We start from the raw sequence: 19907 nt of genomic DNA on the forward strand, positions 1-19907 counted from the left end.
CTTTATGTTTCAAATGAATTAATATTTGTTCAAAATAATGTGAACATAATTTTTAATTTTTTTATGTATAACATGTGACATTTATCTATCAAACATATAGGGTTCAAACTCAACTTATTCAAATGTTTTGATTGTGTCTTGCATGTGATATGTGTCAAACATATCTATGAGAAATTTGCACCTTTTGTTTTTTTAAACAATTATATATAATGATGTTTAAGAGTTTACCTGTAAATATAATAGGTTGAACTTTCTCAAATATTATTTTTTGATGTTTAACTTCAAAGTATTTAAAAGCTAACATATAAAATATTTAACTAAAAGTAATACGGAGTATTTGGTTAGTCATAATCAATATTTTATATTTGACTTATACATATTTAATTAAAGATATTAAAGAAAAATGTAACGTGTTTTCTACTTTTTCATGTCGTTTATAATATTATATTACTTAATAATCGTTACTTTTGTTTTGATTATTCAAATGCACTCCCAATTACTATGTACATGCACATTCGAATACATACGTTATCACACTATTGAAACCTATCAAAATCTCATATGTATTCAATTTGTCCAATATAAGTTTTTTCATTCCCACACTATAAAAACTTATCTCTTAGTAGTTTTTTTAAAATTGTGTTTTTAATATATACAATGACTCTTCCAAATATATTTTTCTTAATGGATTTAATAGTCTAAGTTTTATAACTTTCTCAAAATGTTTTTTTATGTAAATGTAAAACATTGTGAGACACTCACTTTAATCATCTCTACATATCAAAATAAATATTTCAATAAATATAATAAAATTTTTACTCAGTTGAAAGCATTTTTCACAACGAACATAATTATTTACATTTTATAATTTTTATCAAAATAACTTTTTAGTAAATTTAGAATCAAATCACCGTAATTATTTAATAAAATTTTATAATAAAATTTATTAAACTATAATTAATATTTTATTGAGATTTATACAACATTTATTATGTTAATTTTTAATGTTCAGCTGTAATTAATACGTGTATTTAAGGCTAGATTGACACGTAGTATCCCGCGCACTTCGCGTGGCCTGTTTTAAAATTTTATTATTATAATTGAAGAAAAATAATATAATTCATATATGAGCTTAATATTTTACTTATAAATAAAAATAAATTAATTTTTCTCAGATTAATTTTTGTTAAGTTTAATTCAATGTTTTAAAATAAAATTTATACAATTTTAATTAAAACTAATAAGTGATAATTAATTTCGCATGTTCAATGTTTTATAAATATATTTGTGACTGATCAAATATTATATTAATTAAAATAAAATTTATTCGAATAATGCAACAATCAACATTAAGTTATCAAATTATATCATTTCACGATATGTTATATTCCAAATTAATTAATATTTGTTCAAAATTATGTGAATATAATTTTATGTAATTTTTAATTTTTAATTTTTTATATTTATGTATCAAACATACAGGGGGCCAAACTCAACTTATTCAAATGTTTTGATTGTCTGTTTCATGTGCTACTAGTTGAGATCCCGTGCTAAAGCACGGCATTTGTGAGGGTTAAATTAATTAGCTTTAATTTTTACATAAATGAGTTGTAGTTATAATAGTATGTTGTAATGTACTGATTATAATGTTAATAATATTATAAAAAAAAAATTCAAAGGACTTTAGATTAAGTTATTTTTATGTGAACCTATTTTTATTATTAAAAATAATGATAGCTGACTATGATGGAATAACATAATCTAATATAGGGCTAGTACTATGTTATTATAAAGCGCATATTGACCTTATAACCCAAAAACATATATAAACAGTATACGACACATCTAGAAGAACGATTTACAAACAATTAAAAATACTATTTACCCCTATATTCTTTTTTAGTTTTATTTTAATAGAAAAAATTAGAATTATTGATTCTTACTCTTTATCCTTTATTAAGAACAACCCATATTAATAAGGATTAGTTAACTTTAAAAAAAAAAAAAAAAAAAAAAGAGGACAATTTATTTTAGAAAAAAAAAACAAATAAAATTGAAACCTTATCAACTCAAACCACCAACTTAAAAAGGAAAAAAATAGCATACTACGGGTATATTAAGCGTGAATAATGGCCGTGTTAAACCTATTTTTAGTTGGCATTTGATTTGATTGTAATATTTTATTCTGATTGTAATATTTTATTCGGTGGATGCAATCTTTAGTCAATAAATTAAAAGTCCTAATTTTAATGTGGGCCCATATTTGCCAATTAATTGAACGGGGAAATTGTGAGCAAGCCTTATTCTTTTAGTTTAGTGGAGATGTATCAAACATATCTATAAGAAATTTGCGCCTTTTTTATTTTTAAATAACTATATATAACGGTGTTTTTCTCAAATATTATCTTTTGAGGTTTAACTTCAAGATATTTATAAGATAACATATAAAATATTTAACTAAAAGTAATACGTAGTTAGTCATAATCAATATTTTATACTTAACGTGTACATATTTAAGTGAGGATATTAAAGAAAAATTTAACGTATTTTCCACTTTTACATGTCGTTTATAATACTATATTACTTAATAATCATTACTTTTATTTTACTTATTCAAATACACTCGCGATCATTGCGTACATACATACTCATACACTGATACACATACTCATCTTCACACTATTTAAACCTATCAAAATCTCATATGTATTCAATCTTTTGCAATTTTTTTTTTTCATTCCCACATTATAAAAAATTTATCTCTTAGGGCTTGCTTGGATTGAGCGTAAAAGGAGGGGAATAAATAGGGGAGGGATAAGTAAGGTGCATTTTTCATGTTTGGCATGGGAGTAAGTATTCACCTCTTGAATCTATTACCCTTATGGAAGGCTAATACATTACCCACCCTCCCCTACTGGGTAGTTATTAAGGGAATAAAACATATACTTAGTAATCAATACTTTTATATGCCAAACCTATCATCAATGAATTCATTAACCAAGTAATTAACTTCTCCGGTAATTATCAACCAGTTAAAATTTACCCCGAATTATTGCATAGATTCCAGGCAAGCCCTTAGTAGTTTTCTTTAAGTTCTATTTTTAATAAATACAATGACTCTTCCATATATTTTTTTAATGGTTTTAATTTTCTAAGTTTTTTTTCACGGAAATGTAAAACATTGTGACTCACTCACTTTAATCATCTCTACCTATCAAAATATTTCAATAAACATAATGAAAATTATACTCAATTTAAAGCATTTTTCACAATGAACGTAAATATTTACATTTTAGAATTTTAATCAAAATAATTTTTTAATAAATTTAAAATCAAATCATTGTAATTATTTAATGTAATTTTATAATAAAATTTATTGAACTATAATTAATATTTTGCTGAGATTTATACAGCATTTATTATGTTCTTATTAAATAATTAGCTGTAATTAATACTTGTCATTAATGTTGTATGGACACGTGGCGCATCCACAACATTTCAACCCAGTTTTATTTATATACTAGGTAGTATCCCGCGCTTTGCGTGGCCTGTGTGTATTTTTTGTAATTCATACATTATAATTAAGATTTACTAATAAATAAAAAGTAAAATAACATTTCTCAAATCTTCGTTTATTAGGTTTATCTTCAAAGTATTTTCAAATAAAAAAACATACATTTTTTAATTATAAGTAATAGGTGATAGCTAATTATGCATGTTCAATGTTTTACAATTGAGGTATACTCGTTACCGTTGTGTACATACATATACTCGTTATCGCCTATCGCTGTGTACATATATACATCCATGCTATCACTGTGTACATACATACTCGCTACTGTTGTGTACATACATCCTCGGTATCGCTGTGCACATACAGACTCGTTATCACACTATTTAATCTCTCTCAGAAATTTATATGTATTTAATTTGTAGTTTGCTCATTCCCATATTATAAAAACTCATCTTTTAGTAATTATCTTTAAAATATTTTAATAAATACAATGACTCTTACAAATATATTTATCTTGAAGGATTTAATGGTTAGTTTTTATACTTTTTTTATTCAAACGCTAATAAATGTAATATTGAACGGTGAATACACATCATAATTTTAAATTAGTTAATCTATCGCTTTCTAATGATAAAGTTTATTAATAATTCTTATCTTTTATAAAGCCATCATTTGAATAATTAATTAAAATTCTTTTTTGAAAAATAAAAGAAACCCTTATTTTCCAAAAAAATATTAATCATGAAAAGTATTTTCCTCGTGCCAAATGACATTTCTTTGATAAATAAAGCTCTTTGGAAATTAAAATTCATTGAAAAATCTTTTGTTCCTCTCATTCCTTCTATTTAACGTTTTGGCCGTCTCTTTGATTTCTCTAATAGTGGTTCGAGTAACTTTTTAAAATTACATGTATATTATTATTATTATTATTATTATTATTATTACTGCTACTACTAAGTACAGAGTATTATAACTCAATCCTATTGTAGTCTCTCCCTTTTAGGCTTTTATTTATAATATAATGATGATTTTATTACTTAAATTTACCTACAATGTGTATAATTTAATTTTATCAAAGGATTTTTAAATAACATATAAATATTTACTTTAATGTAATATAAATTAAAATCATTTACATTTATATAACATATTAATGGTAAACCCATTCTAATATTTTCAAATATATAACACCTATTCTGGTAAGTTATGAAATATGAACAACCCCCTAAAATTTAATTATAAATTAAACCGAATTATGATATGGAGTTAATCATTCCCTTTTTCTTATCCATTTCTCTTAAACAAAAACTATAAACCCTGGAAAATGAACGCATCTTGGTATCCAAGTTGTTATTGTAACATCCCAGTAATACTACGGTTTTATGAGCCTCTGGGTACTCTATCGAGTGGGCTTACTCTGTCGAGTAAGGGTGTTATGGTTTTTAAAACAGTGTTCTGTCTGTAGGGTACTCGATCGAGTAGCCTTGGTACTCGATCGAGTAGGGGGCACTCGATCGAGTACGTTAGTTGTTCAATCGAGTGGTTCGATATATATATATATATATATATATATATATATATATATATATATATATATATATATATATATATATATATATATATATATATATATATATATATATATATATATATATATATATAGAGGAAGGATCAACTAAGGCCACTTATATATTTGAGTCCATAAGTTCTATTATGAGCCATTGGATGGAGGGAGATGGAGGGATGAGATGAACCCACCCAAAGTCATTATAGAAGCTAATTAACACACTTTACTAATCCACCCTAATTAACCACTAATTTACTATATATTTGTTTTCTACCCACCCATTTCTCTCTTATCTCACACATTTCATTCTTCTCTTCTCTCAAAACCTCAAAAAAAAAAACCCAAAAAATCCAAATAAATAAAAAAAACCCAAAAAATCCAAATAAATAAAAAAACCCAAAAAATCCAAATAAATAAAAAAACCCAAATAAATCACCCACTCCTCTCATCTTCATTCACCATCACCCACCACCATCCCGCCCGACACCAACTAACCACCCACCACCGCCGCCGCCGCCACCCCACCGCCGCCGCCCCACCGCCGCCGACTTTTTTTTTTTTTTTTCCGTTTTGTGTTAATTTGTATGTTTTGAGTTGTTTTTTCCATTCATTATTTTTTTTGTCTTTTATTTTATTTTAGTTGTCGTTTATTTTGTTAGTTCTCATTTTTTATTCATTTTCTTAAATCTCTTCTTGTTATACGTTTTTTTTTAAGATTTCGTGTTTTAAATCTCGTTTTTTTTTTTTTGAGATACTTTTTTTTTCATCTAAGACAAAAATGGACTAAAGTTATACAAAAATGAACCAAAGTTATACAAAAATAGACCAAAGTTATACAAAAAAAGAATAAAGTTATACAAAAATTGGACTAAAGTTATACAAAAAATTGGACTAAAGTTATACAAAAATGAACCAAAGTTATACAAAAATGAACCAAAGTTATACAAAAATGAACCAAAGTTATACAAAATGGACTAAAGTTATACAAATATGGATTAAAGTTATACAAATATGGACTAACTTTAGTCCATTTTTGTATAACTTTGGTTCATTTTTGTATAACTTTGGTTCATTTTTGTATAACTTTAGTCCAATTTTTTGTATAACTTTAGTCCATTTTTTGTATAACTTTGGTTCATTTTTGTATAACTTTGGTCTATTTTTGTATAACTTTGGTTCACTTTTGTATAACTTTAGTTCATTTTTGTATAACTTTAGTCCAATTTTTTGTATAACTTTCGTCCATTTTTGTATAACTTTGGTTCATTTTTGTATAACTTTGGTTCATTTTTGTATAACTTTAGTCAAATTTTTTGTATAACTTTAGTCCAATTTTTGTATAACTTTAGTCTTTTTTTGTATAACTTTGGTGTATTTGTGTATAACTTTAGTCCATATTTGTATAACTTTAGTCCATTTTTGTATAACTTTGGTTCATTTTTGTATAACTTTGGTTCATTTTTGTATAACTTTGGTTCATTTTTGTATAACTTTAATCCTTATTTGTATAACTTTAGTCCTTATTTGTATAACTTCAGTCCAAATTTGTGTAATTTTAGTCCAAAATTGTATAACTTTATTCCATAAGAGTATAACTTCAGTCATTTTTTGTATAACTTTAGTCCAAATTTGTATAACTTTAGTTCAAAATTGTATAACTTTAGAACTATAAATTCAAATTTGAAACAACACATAAGAAGATGATATTAAAAAAACCAATAAGTAAAAAAAGTACAATAAAAAAACTTCAATAACAATAATAAAAAATTAACCAATAATTAAAAAAAAAAAAAAATCAAATAACAAAAAAAAAACCAAAACCAAACCAAACAAAAAAACCAACAAAACAAACTTGAATGGTTGTATAACTTCAATTTATACAATGTATAACTTTAGATGTTAATAGTGTAACTTTAATGTAAAAAGTGTATAACTTTAGTCATAAAATGTATAACTTTAATGTTTTAAGTGTATAACTTTAGTCGTAAATAGTATAACTTTAATGTTTGAAGTGTATAACTTTAGTCGTAAATAGTATAACTTTTATAAAAACCAAATAAATATGAAAAATCGTAATTAATCAACAAATATTAAATCTGAAAAAAAATTAAATAACAACCATCAATAACCAACAAAAAATTAATAACCAACAAAAATTTAAAAACCAAATAACAATAACCAACAAAAATTAAAAACCAAATAACAATAACAAAAAAGAGACAAACACAAGCTAATTAAAGAATTAAAAAACCAAATAACAAAAACACATAAACTAAAAAACTAGATCTGGGAACCATTCACATGAACCAAATAACAAAAAGACAATAACACAAAAAACGAGAAAACCAAATAACAAACAAAAAATTAAAAAACCAAACGAAAATAAATAAATAAAAAAAAAAACAAATCTGAAATTTGAATTTTGAACGAAATTGAGAAGGGGTTTGGTGACCGGTTTAGGGCTTCGTTTTTGAAGGGGTTGCAGGTTGGTTTGAGTCTGGGTATGGACAGATCTAGGTCGAGGGTGGTGAGAGGAGTCGAGTGGTGGTTCTGGGTGGCCGTGAGGGTGGCTGTAGGTGGCGGGAAATGGGAGAGAAAGAGGGATGTCGGGTTAGTTGTGGTTGTTGATGTCGCGGCTGTTGTTGCGGTTATTGCGTCTGTTGTGGGTGGTTGTTGCCGGCATGGTTGACAGTGGGAGAGGAGGGTGGCGAGGAGAGTGGTGGAGGGGAATGGGCAGGAGAGTGGGATGCGTGGTGGTGGTTGTGTAGGAGAAGAGGGATGCCGGCTTGTGTTGTTGTTGTTGTGGTTGCAGTGGTGTTGTTGTTGTTGTGGTTGAAGTGGTGTTGTGGTGGGGCGAGAAAGAGAGGAGAGAGGGTGACGGCGTGAGGAGGTCGCAGGTGGTGGTTGGCGTGGGATGCGTGGTGGTGGAGTCGGGATTGGTTGTTGGTGGTCCCGGTGGTGTGGTCTGACGGTATGGTGGTGGTGAATGGTGATGGTGAACGGTGGTGGAGTAAAGGAGGGAGGACGGTATGGTGGTGGTGAATGGTGGTGGAAAGGTGGTTTGTTTTTGTCGAAGAAGTTGTTCTTGTTTTTCTTTTTTTTGGTTTTTTTTTTGTTGGTTTTTTTTTGTTTTTTTTTTTTTTTTTTTTTTTTTGAGAGAATGAGAGAAAGATGAGAGAGAATGAGTGTATGAGAGAAGTGTGAATGAATGAATAATGAGGAAGTGAGTTGGGAGATTAGAATGGTGGAAGAGTTGTACAAAATTAGGTGGAGTTATACACAATTAGGGAAGGAGATTAGGGAGGGAGAATTGTGACTCTTCAATGAGATGTAATCTCATCCCTCCATCCCTTCCATCCAAGGGCTCTTATAACGACTTAGGGCCTTATATGGTATGAAGGCCTTATAAGAACCCCTCTCTCTCTCTCTCTCTCTCTCTCTCTCTCTCTCTCTCTCTCTATATATATATATATATATATATATATATATATATATATATATATATATATATATATATATATATATATATATATATATAACTTTCCGTCATTATCATTAAACACTTTTATTAAATCTAATGACTTCAAAAGAGATTTCAAACTACGTTCTTCGCATCTTTCGCATTATTGACAAATCCCGGAGCCTGAGAGGTTGGAATTCATCATCCTTTACATTCTTGTGATCCTTGCGTCGAGGGTAAGATCTACGTACCGATTTTATAGTATTTTATTAAGTTTGTTTAAACCTTAATTTGGGGGTTTGGGGGTTTTGTTAGTTTTTATGATTGTTAGTAATTATGTTGTAACACCCCGTAAATTTGAAGACCTTTATTATATTTTAAAAGTAATATTTTAATCCATTTTAATTTAATATTAATTTATTTGAAATAATAATAATTTGATAAAATATAATTTTATTTTAGTTTGAAGTAATGTAATCACTTTTGATAGTTTAGAAATGTTTAAAAGTAATTTAAACTATATTTAAACCTTTTACTTTGATAGAATAGATTTCTGATAAAAGTCGTAATATTGGGATTTTCCCATTTCTTACGGTCGTTGGGTAAACGAGTTTGGATATTGGGCATATGAGTACTTAATCTTTTAGTAAAATTGTGTTTAAGAACTTTAATATTCTCGGAAATCGCGTTCGACGAATATTTCTAATTACCGTCGAAGCAAACCCAAAACGTAAACAATTGACCAACCTCCCCATGCCAATTGGACCGCCCATCTCCCTCCATTTGTCTCCTCTTTCAATTTTCATTTTCCTCCATTATCAATCTATCTCCTCCTTCTCTCAAACACCAAAAACCTACCAAAAATCCTCCTTACAAACCCTAAATCCTTCATAATTCCTCCATTTCTCCACCAAATTTCATAAAAATTATATGCTTGGAATCCTCTTTTCATTCCTCATCTCCTAGTAAGCTTTATTTTCATTTCCCCCAATTTTTGTTTTAAGGCTCATCTTTTAGGGTTTCGAATTTAAGCTTAATAATCGTGTTTTTGTTGTTCTTATAGGTGAAGAATTTGAAGATGAGTTAGGTGACTCATATGTGGTTGAAGATGAAGAGTAATTTTGGGTTTTATAAGCTTTCTCAAGTTATTACTTGTCTCTTTGCTAGCTTAAGGTAACTATTCCGAGTTACTCGACGATTTAATGTCACATAGATGTTGTGTTTGTTGTTTGTTAAGTGTTTAGGTGATTGATAATGTGTTAGTTTCGTTTTTCACATGACTTGTGTTGTTAAAGTTTACTAATTTGTGGTTATTTCATATACTTGAGTATTGAAACGAAATGGGTATTGTTGATTTTTGCTTGAGACGATATTAAATTGAGCTTGAAACGGATTTTGGTAGGGAAAAGGGCGGAAAAACCGCCCAAAACAGCCCATAAAAGGGGCGCGGCAGACCCGGCAGGCCCGGTGGGTCCGGCCCGGATTTTGACCCGTCACTTTGGGCCGTGTCTTGGGTCTATTGTTTGATGTTTTGGGCATATGGTTCATGTTTTGAAGTATGTTGGTATTTTGGCATGTAGGAAATTGTTTAAGCTAATATTTCCGTTGAATTGGTTATTTTATAAGTTGGCATATTTTCTCTATGTCAATAGTTTTCACATGATAGAAATTAAAAATGGCAAGAGTATGACATAGTGGTAAATTCCGTGATGTGGGCCAAAATGGGCCAAGACTCTGAGCTGGGCCAATTTGACCAAATGAGTTTGGTCAAGCTAGGTTTAAACCGGTCAACCTCGATTTGACCGATAACCCGTCGCGGGACTAGGGTCGAGGATTTGTCTTTGAGTATGATTGTCTTTTCATATGTTGGTTGTTGGATGAATTGGTTGCCTTATACTTGAGTCTTCTTGCCTTGTTGCCATTTTAGCTTGTTCTCATGAATTATGAGATTAACGGTTCGCTGAGTTTTGGATTACTAATGAGATTGTGGATATTGTTGGATTGTCAGCTGAATTTACATTTTTGTAGTCTTTCACAAGGAAGGATGTTATCCTAGAGTCCTTGATTTGAGTATAAGTATTTATGTTGCCAGTTTGGACTCTTTGTCTCTCTTATGGTTAAGTGGGTGTCCTACTTGTCTTGTGTGGTGTTGGTATCTTAGACCATCGTCATAGATAGGCCCTTATAGTCTTTGACGAGTGTATGTTCACCGCTTAATAGCCTTTGTGTCTTAGCTTGGTGGGTTTATATCCAAGTTAGGGTATGACTTCCTGACGTACTCTTAGAAGTATGTAGTCAGCTTAAGTACTAGCCAACCCTTTGGTGGACTCCTTAGGGGTACTCATGTGTTGTTATCATGGGTCTTGGATGCGGTAGTTTTCCGCATGTCGCTAGGTCTGCGCAGGTTTAGGATTAGGGTGTTTACCTTACCTCGTGGTATAGACTCGAGTTACAGAGTGACTATTGACTGTACTAGGAACTTATGCCTGTCTCTAGATATATTGTCCTTTCTTGTTTAATGATTCTATGAATCATAGAAGGTGAGATGAAAGCCGGCTATGGTTGATAGAGTTTGGATTCCTGGATGTTATGTGATTCACATGATAGTGTAGTATGAGTCGGTCTAGTATTCACATGCTAGGACTATGTGTTGTTATATTGTTGTTCACATGATAAGCACGATTGTCTAGCATCTATATGCTAAGGCTATGTGTTATTCATATTCATATTCTTATATTTACATGTTATATTAATTATGACATTTCGTGGTCGGGAGAACTCGGAGTTACTCCCCACCGACCGCGACTTTCGTATTTGTATAAAATGCGATCGACAGGTATGGTGATGCTTATATGGGGTTCATGGACGAGCTAGCGAGCAAAGTAACCTTGGGACTTACTTAGATTTGGTTTTTTTTGTAGAGACTCTTATACGAGTTTTTATGTCACATACATTTTAGGGACATATGTCTCCCTCTTTACATTTGGTTGTATAACTTTGCTATTCGCGACATTAGCGATGGTTATGTTATGAAACTCCTATTTAGACCTTGTATGTTTTGACACCTTTCAATTTGGATATCTTTATAACAGGTTCAGGTTTTAAAAATTACAGGTTTTTACCCAAATGAACCTATTACAAACATATCCATGCAGTTTTATTCTAGAATTACGTGTTTAATTTTCCGCAATGAATGAGGGTGTCACAGTTGGTATCAGAGCATATTTGCTCCCGACGCACGTTTGTGCACCCCCAATATAAATAACTTGACCTTAAAATAATAAACTTGAGAGATGGGTAGGATGGGTAGACTTAGGACCTTATGTTGTAGTCTCTTTGTGATTGCTATTTGTTAGGTGCTAACCAATGTTCTCTTTTGCAAGATGGCTCCTCCAAGATCCGTAGATAATGCAATCTTGCAAGCTCTTACTCAGATTCTTCAGAATCAGCAAAACTAACCAGCTCCTCCTCCTCCTCCTCAGTTTCCAGAAGGTGATAGACCCGGTTCTTACACTTGGGTGACAAGTCAATTGACATGAAATAAGACTCAAACTTATGGTGGTGAAGTAGACCCGGTGGCACTCACCGAATGGTTTCGGGAATTGGAGAAGAGCTTTGTCTTTTATGATGTTCGTGAAGAGGACAAGGTGAAATTGGCTTCTCACTTCCTTGTGAAAGAAGCTGATAGATGGTGGACCATGACTAGTCCTACTTCCACTCTTGAGCCTGGTTTTGGTTGGGATCGCTTTAAGGATCTAGTTGAGACTAGGTTCTATCCAAAAGAGCTGAAACAACAAAGGCTTAAAGAGTTTATGAATTTGAAGCAAGGAAGTCTTTCTGTCCAAGCCTTTACCGACAAGTTCAATGAACTTGCTCACTATGCTTCTAGACTTGTCAAAAATGAAGAAGAAAAGGCTTTCTTTTACCTTGACAAGCTTACTCCAAAGCTTAAGAGCTTGATCCGTAGGGATTCTACTTCCTTTGTCTCAATCTATGATGATGCATTATGGGCCGAGAGCTCTATTCGGGCTATTGATGAATAGGCTCGTGCTTCTCGTACTTCCCTTGGCAAGAGGCCACTCTACTCCACTTCTAGGCCTTATGTTGCTCCTTCTAGACCCTTTGTGCCTACTTCTTCCCCCTCTTATCCTAACAAGAAGAGGTTTGTTCCGAGTGGACAAGCAAATCAAGGTGCTCGTGTTCTATCTCCTAGCAACGACAAAAATCCTAAGGGTCGTATGTGCTATCATTGTAAGAAGCCTTTGCATCCCGGAATTGGTTGCTTTGATAAGCAATTTGTGTGTTTCTCCCGCAACAAGCCTGGACACAAGGCTAATGAGTGTCCCGAGAGGAAGACTACTACTACTCCCGCTGTCCCCGAGAGGCCGAGAGGTCGCATCTTTGTGATGAGCCGTGCTTTGGCCGAGGCACACCTGCACATAGTCACCGGTACGTTCTTAATATTTGATGTCCCTTGTTTGGTTTTATTTGATACCGGTGCTTCTTTGTCATTTATATCGATGAAATTCTCCGACAAGTTACCTCTTGAACCTTCACTTGGAGATAGTACATCAATATCTTTACCCTCCGGCGACATCTTCTCTTGTTCTTATTTTTATTCGGATGTCCCTATATCGATAGCGGAATCTATTTTCCCGGCTAATCTCCTTCGATTTCCACTTGAGGAGTTTGATGTTATTTTGGGCATGGATTGGTTATATACCTATCATGCTCGATTTGAATGTCGAGATCAAAATATTGTTCTTAAAAGCCCTTTGGGTACTCGCGTATCTTATCAAGGGGTTAGAAAGGAAACATGTGTGAAGTTGATCTCAGCTATGAAGATGGTGAATGCTTTGAAGAAGGGTCATCAAGCATTCCTATGTGTAGTGACTACTTCTAATTCTCCTTCTCTTCCTCCCTTGAAGGATGTTCCCATTGTTTGTGAATTTCCGGATGTATTTCCCGATGAATTACCCGGGATTCCTCCTGAAAGAGATGTTGAATTTTCTATTGACCTAGTTCCCGGAACCGGTCCTATTGCTAAAGCTCCTTATCGTATGGCACCTTCCGAATTGAAGGAGTTGAGAGTTCAGCTTGATGACTTGATTGAGAAAGGCTTTATTAGGCCTAGTGCTTCTCCTTGGGGTTCCCCCGTCCTCTTTGTGAAGAAAAAGGACGGATCTATGCGATTTTGCATTGATTATCGTGAACTCAATCGTGTGACAATCAAGAACAAGTATCCTCTTCCACGAATTGATGATCTCTTTGACCAATTATGTGGTGCTTCTACTTTTTCCAAGATTGATCTCCGATCGGGTTATCATCAAATTCCGGTGCGTGAGTCCGATATTCCTAAGACTGCTTTCAGCACGAGATATGGTCATTTCGAATTTAAAGTGATGCCTTTCGGATTGACTAATGCTCCGGCTATCTTCATGGATCAAATGAATCGTACCTTTAGTGAGTACCTCGATAAGTGTGTGGTGGTGTTCATTGATGATATCTTGATTTTCTCAAAGAATGATGAAGAACATGCCCTACACCTCCGTATCATCTTAGATATTCTACATCGTCAAAAGTGGTATGCTAAGTTCTCGAAATGTGAATTTTGGTTGTATCAAGTAACTTTTCTTGGACATGTCATATCCAAAGATGGTGTTATGGTAGATCCTTCTAAGATTGAGGCCGTTGTTGATTGGAAGAGTCCGAAAAATGTGATCGAGATTCAAGCTTTCTCGGTTTGGCGGGTTATTACCGTCGATTCGTGAAAGATTTCTCTAAGTCAGCTAGACCGATGACTCAATTGTTGAAGAAGGAGTCTAAGTATGTGTGGACCGATGAGTGTGAGAATGCCTTCTTAGAGTTGAAGACTAGGTTGACTACCGCTCTGGTGTTGACCTTACCTGAGGATGGTGTGGACTACGATGTTTATTGTGATGCTTCAAAGCATGGCCTAGGTTGTGTCTTGATGAAAAACCGAAGGGTTATTGCTTATGCTTCTCGACAACTGAGGGTTCACGAGGTGAACTATCCGACTCATGATCTTGAATTAGCCGCCGTGGTACATGCCTTGAATACATGGAGGCATTACCTTATTGGAGTTCATTGCCGCATTTATACCGATCATAAGAGTTTGAGGTGTATCTTTACCCAGAAAGAATTGAATATGAGGCAAAGAAGATGACTAGAGTTGGTGAATGATTATGATGCCGAGTCGATTTATCATGAAGGGAAAGCAAATGTGGTGGCCGATGCTTTGAGTAGGAAGATTAGTCACTCTGTGAGCACTATCCGTGTGTTACCTGATGAACTTACCACGGAATTTCAAAAGTTAGGGATAAGCCTTGTTGGGAAGGGCTTTGACTATCTTAGTGCCTTGAGTGCAGAACCCGACTTTTACCGTGAGATCCGTACGTGCCTACCTGAGGATGCTACTTTCAAGTCCATTCAAGCAAAAATCCAACTTGGGCAAGCTAAGGATTGTGTGGTGGATAGTGATGGATACCTTCGTTACCAAGGTAGGATGTATGTTCCGAGAGTAGCCGAGTTGAGGAAGAAGATCCTTGATAAAGCTCACCTTTCTCCTTACTCTATTCATCCTGGTGGTGACAAGATGTATAAAGACTTGAGATTACAGCTTTGGTGGCCTAGGATGAAGATTGATGTCCTAGAGTATGTTAGCAAGTGTCTTACCTGTCAAAAAGTAAAGATTGAGCATCAGAAACCCGGGGGTTTGCTACAACCTTTGGATGTTCCCCTTTGGAAATGGGAGTCCATCTCCATGGACTTTGTGATGGCTTTATCTAAGACTGCTAGCGGAAAAGATGCGGTTTGGGTGGTTGTAGATCGATTGACCAAATGTGTTAGGTTTATACCTATCAAGGAGACATGGAGATTAGATGTCCTAGCTGGTGCCTACGTGAAGGAGATAGTACGCTACCATGGAGTGCCTAAGGATATAGTTTCAGATCATGACCCGAGATTCTGTTCCCGTTTCTGGACTGCTTTGCAAGAAGCCATGGGTAGTAAGCTACTGATGAGTACCGCTTTTCATGCCACTACAGATGGACAGACTGAGAGGACTATCCAGACTTTAGAGGACCTCCTCCGTGCTTGTGCTTTAGACTTCTACACTTCTTGGGAGAAGTGCTTACCTCTTGTTGAATTCTCCTACAACAATAGCTATCACACTTCTATCAAGATGTCACCTTATGAAGCTTTTTTATGGTAGGAAGTGCCGTAGTCCAGTCTGTTGGGATCAAGTCCAAGATGCTCATGTATTGGGACCCGATTTGGTGACTGAGACCATCAATCAGGTTCAGATCATTCGAGAGCGTATGAAAGCCGCTCAAGACCGACAGAAATCGTATGCTGATGCCCGTCGTCGACCACTTGCCTTTGAGGTTGATGATCGAGTATTCCTTAAGGTGTCACCTATGAAAGGGGTGAAACGTTTTGGTGTGAATGGAAAGCTGAGTCCCAAATACATTGGACCTTTCCGTGTGCTTGAGAAGATTGGTCCCGTTGCTTACCGTTTAGAGTTGCCCCGGAATTTGAGCAAGGTTCATAATGTCTTCCATGTATCTCAGTTGAGGAAGTACATTAGTGATCCGAGCCATGTTATTCAAGAAGAAATCCCAGATTTGGAACCTAACTTGGCTTTGGAAGAAAGGCCGATCCGAATCCTCGAAAGGGCAAACAAGCAACTTAGAAAAAAAGTGGTGCCCCTAGTTCGTATCCTTTGGCGTTGTGGAAATGTCGAAGAAGAAACTTGGGAGCCTGAATCTTCTATGTTAGCTAAATATCCCGAACTCTTCTGGTGAGATACTTTCCGTTCCTTTATCTAATCCTTGTGAGTTTTAGCTATCCTTTCGAGTGTTCCTCTCCTTCCCTGGAATATTCTCCGCGTTAGTAGTCATTGCTTAGTTGTATAAGAGCAGTAGTTAGAGTTTAGTCATGATTAGTGGAGTCATTATCCTTATTGAAGAGTTCCGAACTAAAGGTTTTTGAAAATGTTTTAATGTTTTCCCACTGGTTTTAACGTCAATGAGTGTTAAGGCTCGTTATTGGAGACGTCCGATAATTAGTTTTCTCAGTTGTTGGCGTAAAAATGTATTTTTGTTCTGATTTGGAATGTTGGTGTTCTCGGGCGACCGACGAGGACATTTCCGTTCCATTGAAAGGACACGTATATTTTCATAAGTTCATGTTTTGAAGATGTTGATTAATTGATTTAAAGAGAAAGACCTACATATATACAATGTTCCTTCTTCTAAGTTTCGGGGACGAAACTTCTTAAAAGGAGGGATGATTGTAACACCCCGTAAATTTGAAGACCTTTATTATATTTTAAAAGTAATATTTTAATTCATTTTAATTTAATATTAATTTATTTGAAATAATAATAATTTGATAAAATATAATTTTATTTTAGTTTGAAGTAATGTAATCACTTTTGATAGTTTAGAAATGTTTAAAAGTAATATAAACTATATTTAAACCTTTTACTTTGATAGAATAGATTTCTGATAAAAGTCGTAATATTGGGATTTTCCCATTTCTTACGGTCGTTGGGTAAACGAGTTTGGATATTGGGCATATGAGAACTTAATCTTTAAGTAAAATCGTGTTTAAGAACTTTAATATTCTCGGAAATCGCGTTCGACGAATATTTCTAATTACCATCGAAGCAAACCCAAAACGTAAACAATTGACCAACCTCCCCATGCCAATTGGACCACCCATATCCCTCCATTTGTCTCCTCTTTCAATTTTCATTTTCCTCCATTATCAATCTATCTCCTCCTTCTCTCAAACACCAAAAACCTACCAAAAATCCTCCTTACAAACCCTAAATCCTTCATAATTCCTCCATTTCTCCACCAAATTTCATAAACATTATATGCTTGGAATCCTCTTTTTATTCCTCATCTCCTAGTAAGCTTTATTTTCATTTCCCCCAATTTTTGTTTTAAGGCTCATCTTTTAGGGTTTCGAATTTAAGCTTAATAATCGTGTTTTTGTTGTTCTTATAGGTGAAGAATTTGAAGATGAGTTAGGTGACTCATATGTGGTTGAAGATGAAGAGTAATTTTGGGTTTTAGAAGCTTTCTCAAGTTATTACTTGTCTCTTTGCTAGCTTAAGGTAACTATTCCGAGTTACTCGACGATTTAATGTCACATAGATGTTGTGTTTGTTGTTTGTTAAGTGTTTAGGTGATTGATAATGTGTTAGTTTCGTTTTTCACATGACTTGTGTTGTTAAAGTTTACTAATTTGTGGTTATTTCATATACTTGAGTATTGAAACGAAATGGGTATTGTTGATTTTTGCTTGAGACAGTATTAAATTGAGCTTGAAACGGATTTTGGTAGGGAAAAGGGCGGAAAAACCGCCCAAAACAGCCCATAAAAGGGGCGCGGCAGACCCGGCAGGCCCGGTGGGTCCGGCCCGTATTTTGACCCGTCACTTTGGGCCGTGTCTTGGGTCTATTGTTTGATGTTTTGGGCCTATGGTTCATGTTTTGAAGTATTTTGGTATTTTGGCATGTAGGAAATTGTTTAAGCTAATATTTCCGTTGAATTGGTTATTTTATAAGTTGGCATATTTTCTCTATGTCAATAGTTTTCACATGATAGAAATTAAAAATGGCAAGAGTATGACATAGTGGTAAATTCCGTGATGTGGGCCAAAATGGGCCAAGACTCTGAGCTGGGCCAATTTGACCAAATGAGTTTGGTCAAGCTAGGTTTAAACCGGTCAGCCTCGATTTGACCGATGACCCGTCGCGGGACTAGGGTCGAGGATTTGTCTTTGAGTATGATTGTCTTTTCATATGTTGGTTGTTGGATGAATTGGTTGCCTTATACTTGAGTCTTCTTGCCTTGTTGCCATTTTAGCTTGTTCTCATGAATTATGAGATTAACGGTTCATTTGAGTTTTGGATTACTAATGAGATTGTGGATATTGTTGGATTGTCAGCTGAATTTACATTTTTGTAGTCTTTCACAAGGAAGGATGTTATCCTAGAGTCCTTGATTTGAGTATAAGTATTTATGTTGCCAGTTTGGACTCTTTGCCCCTCTTATGGTTAAGTGGCCGGGTGTCCTACTTGTCTTGTGTGGTGTTGGTTGTTGGGAAATGTGTCATCAACAATAGCGCGATCACATGATTTAAATATCATTGTTAAATCTCATTCTAAAGAATACAATTGGGAAGTATTTTTACTGTCAACTGGTCAACATATATCGGTAATGATTGGCTGTCTAGAGTTTGACATTACTTAGATGCGGCGACGTGGTGATCAGTTGACCCCCTAGGTCATACCTATAGGGCAACACTCTTAATTGATCATTTAATTAATCGTATAATGTTACGAGTTGATTAAATTACTTGAAAATTGACGGACGATTTTGGAAGTAAAATTTACGTATCACATTGAAATGTGATTAAATGAGATACGGTCTGAGTAATTGAATTGTATCATTACTCAGATGAAATTATTGTTTAAGAAAACAATTGAATATGGATGAATTATTATAAATACGATTTATAAATTGGTGAAATATTTTGGTACAAGTAATTATAAATTACTAAGTTGATTGTTGTATATGACGTATTTTTATTAATACGTTGATTTTTTAATATGTTAAAAATACATAACAAATTATGTTACATATGACATGTGACATATTGACATTTGACAAAAATAATATGGAATCCATATTATCATAAGTGCCGAAAATTGGAGGTGGTTTAGGCTAATATTATGGTTGATTAAATAAGTGGAAAACACAATCATTCTTAATAGAGCCTAGCCATGCAACCCTAGTTTGCATTGTGAAGGCAAACAAGGGCATGCATTGGGTCTTTCTCTTCCCCCTTTCTTCCCTCCTACCCGGCCCGGTTTCACCCTAGGAAAGACAAAATAATTTTTGTCTTATATTTTGATATACACTACATGCATAAGTGGGTATCATTCTAATATTCATTCATTCTAACTTCTTAAGTTTTTAGAAAGAGAAAAATCCTCCAAAATCCCTCTCCTCTAACCGGTTTTAGAGAGTTAAAATACCAAATTATTTTGGGTCATTTTTCACAAGATTAATATTGTACTAGTTCATATAATATTAATTTTATTAAGAGTAAGCTTTGGGTATTATTCCTTGGGAGAGATCCTATACTTGGATCTTTTGTTCATCCAAAAGGAAAGCTCAAGAACAAAAGAAAAGGAGATTTCTTTTGTGCCCATTAGAACCGAAAACACAATGTAAGGAAAATTTCTTCTTTATTTTGTTAATTAGTTTGCATGCATAAAATCCATATTTAATTTTATGACAAATTAAATTAAATCATACATGAAT

Source organism: Silene latifolia, chromosome 1 (genome assembly GCF_048544455.1).
Source record: "Silene latifolia isolate original U9 population chromosome 1, ASM4854445v1, whole genome shotgun sequence".
Classification (NCBI taxonomy): domain Eukaryota; kingdom Viridiplantae; phylum Streptophyta; class Magnoliopsida; order Caryophyllales; family Caryophyllaceae; genus Silene; species Silene latifolia.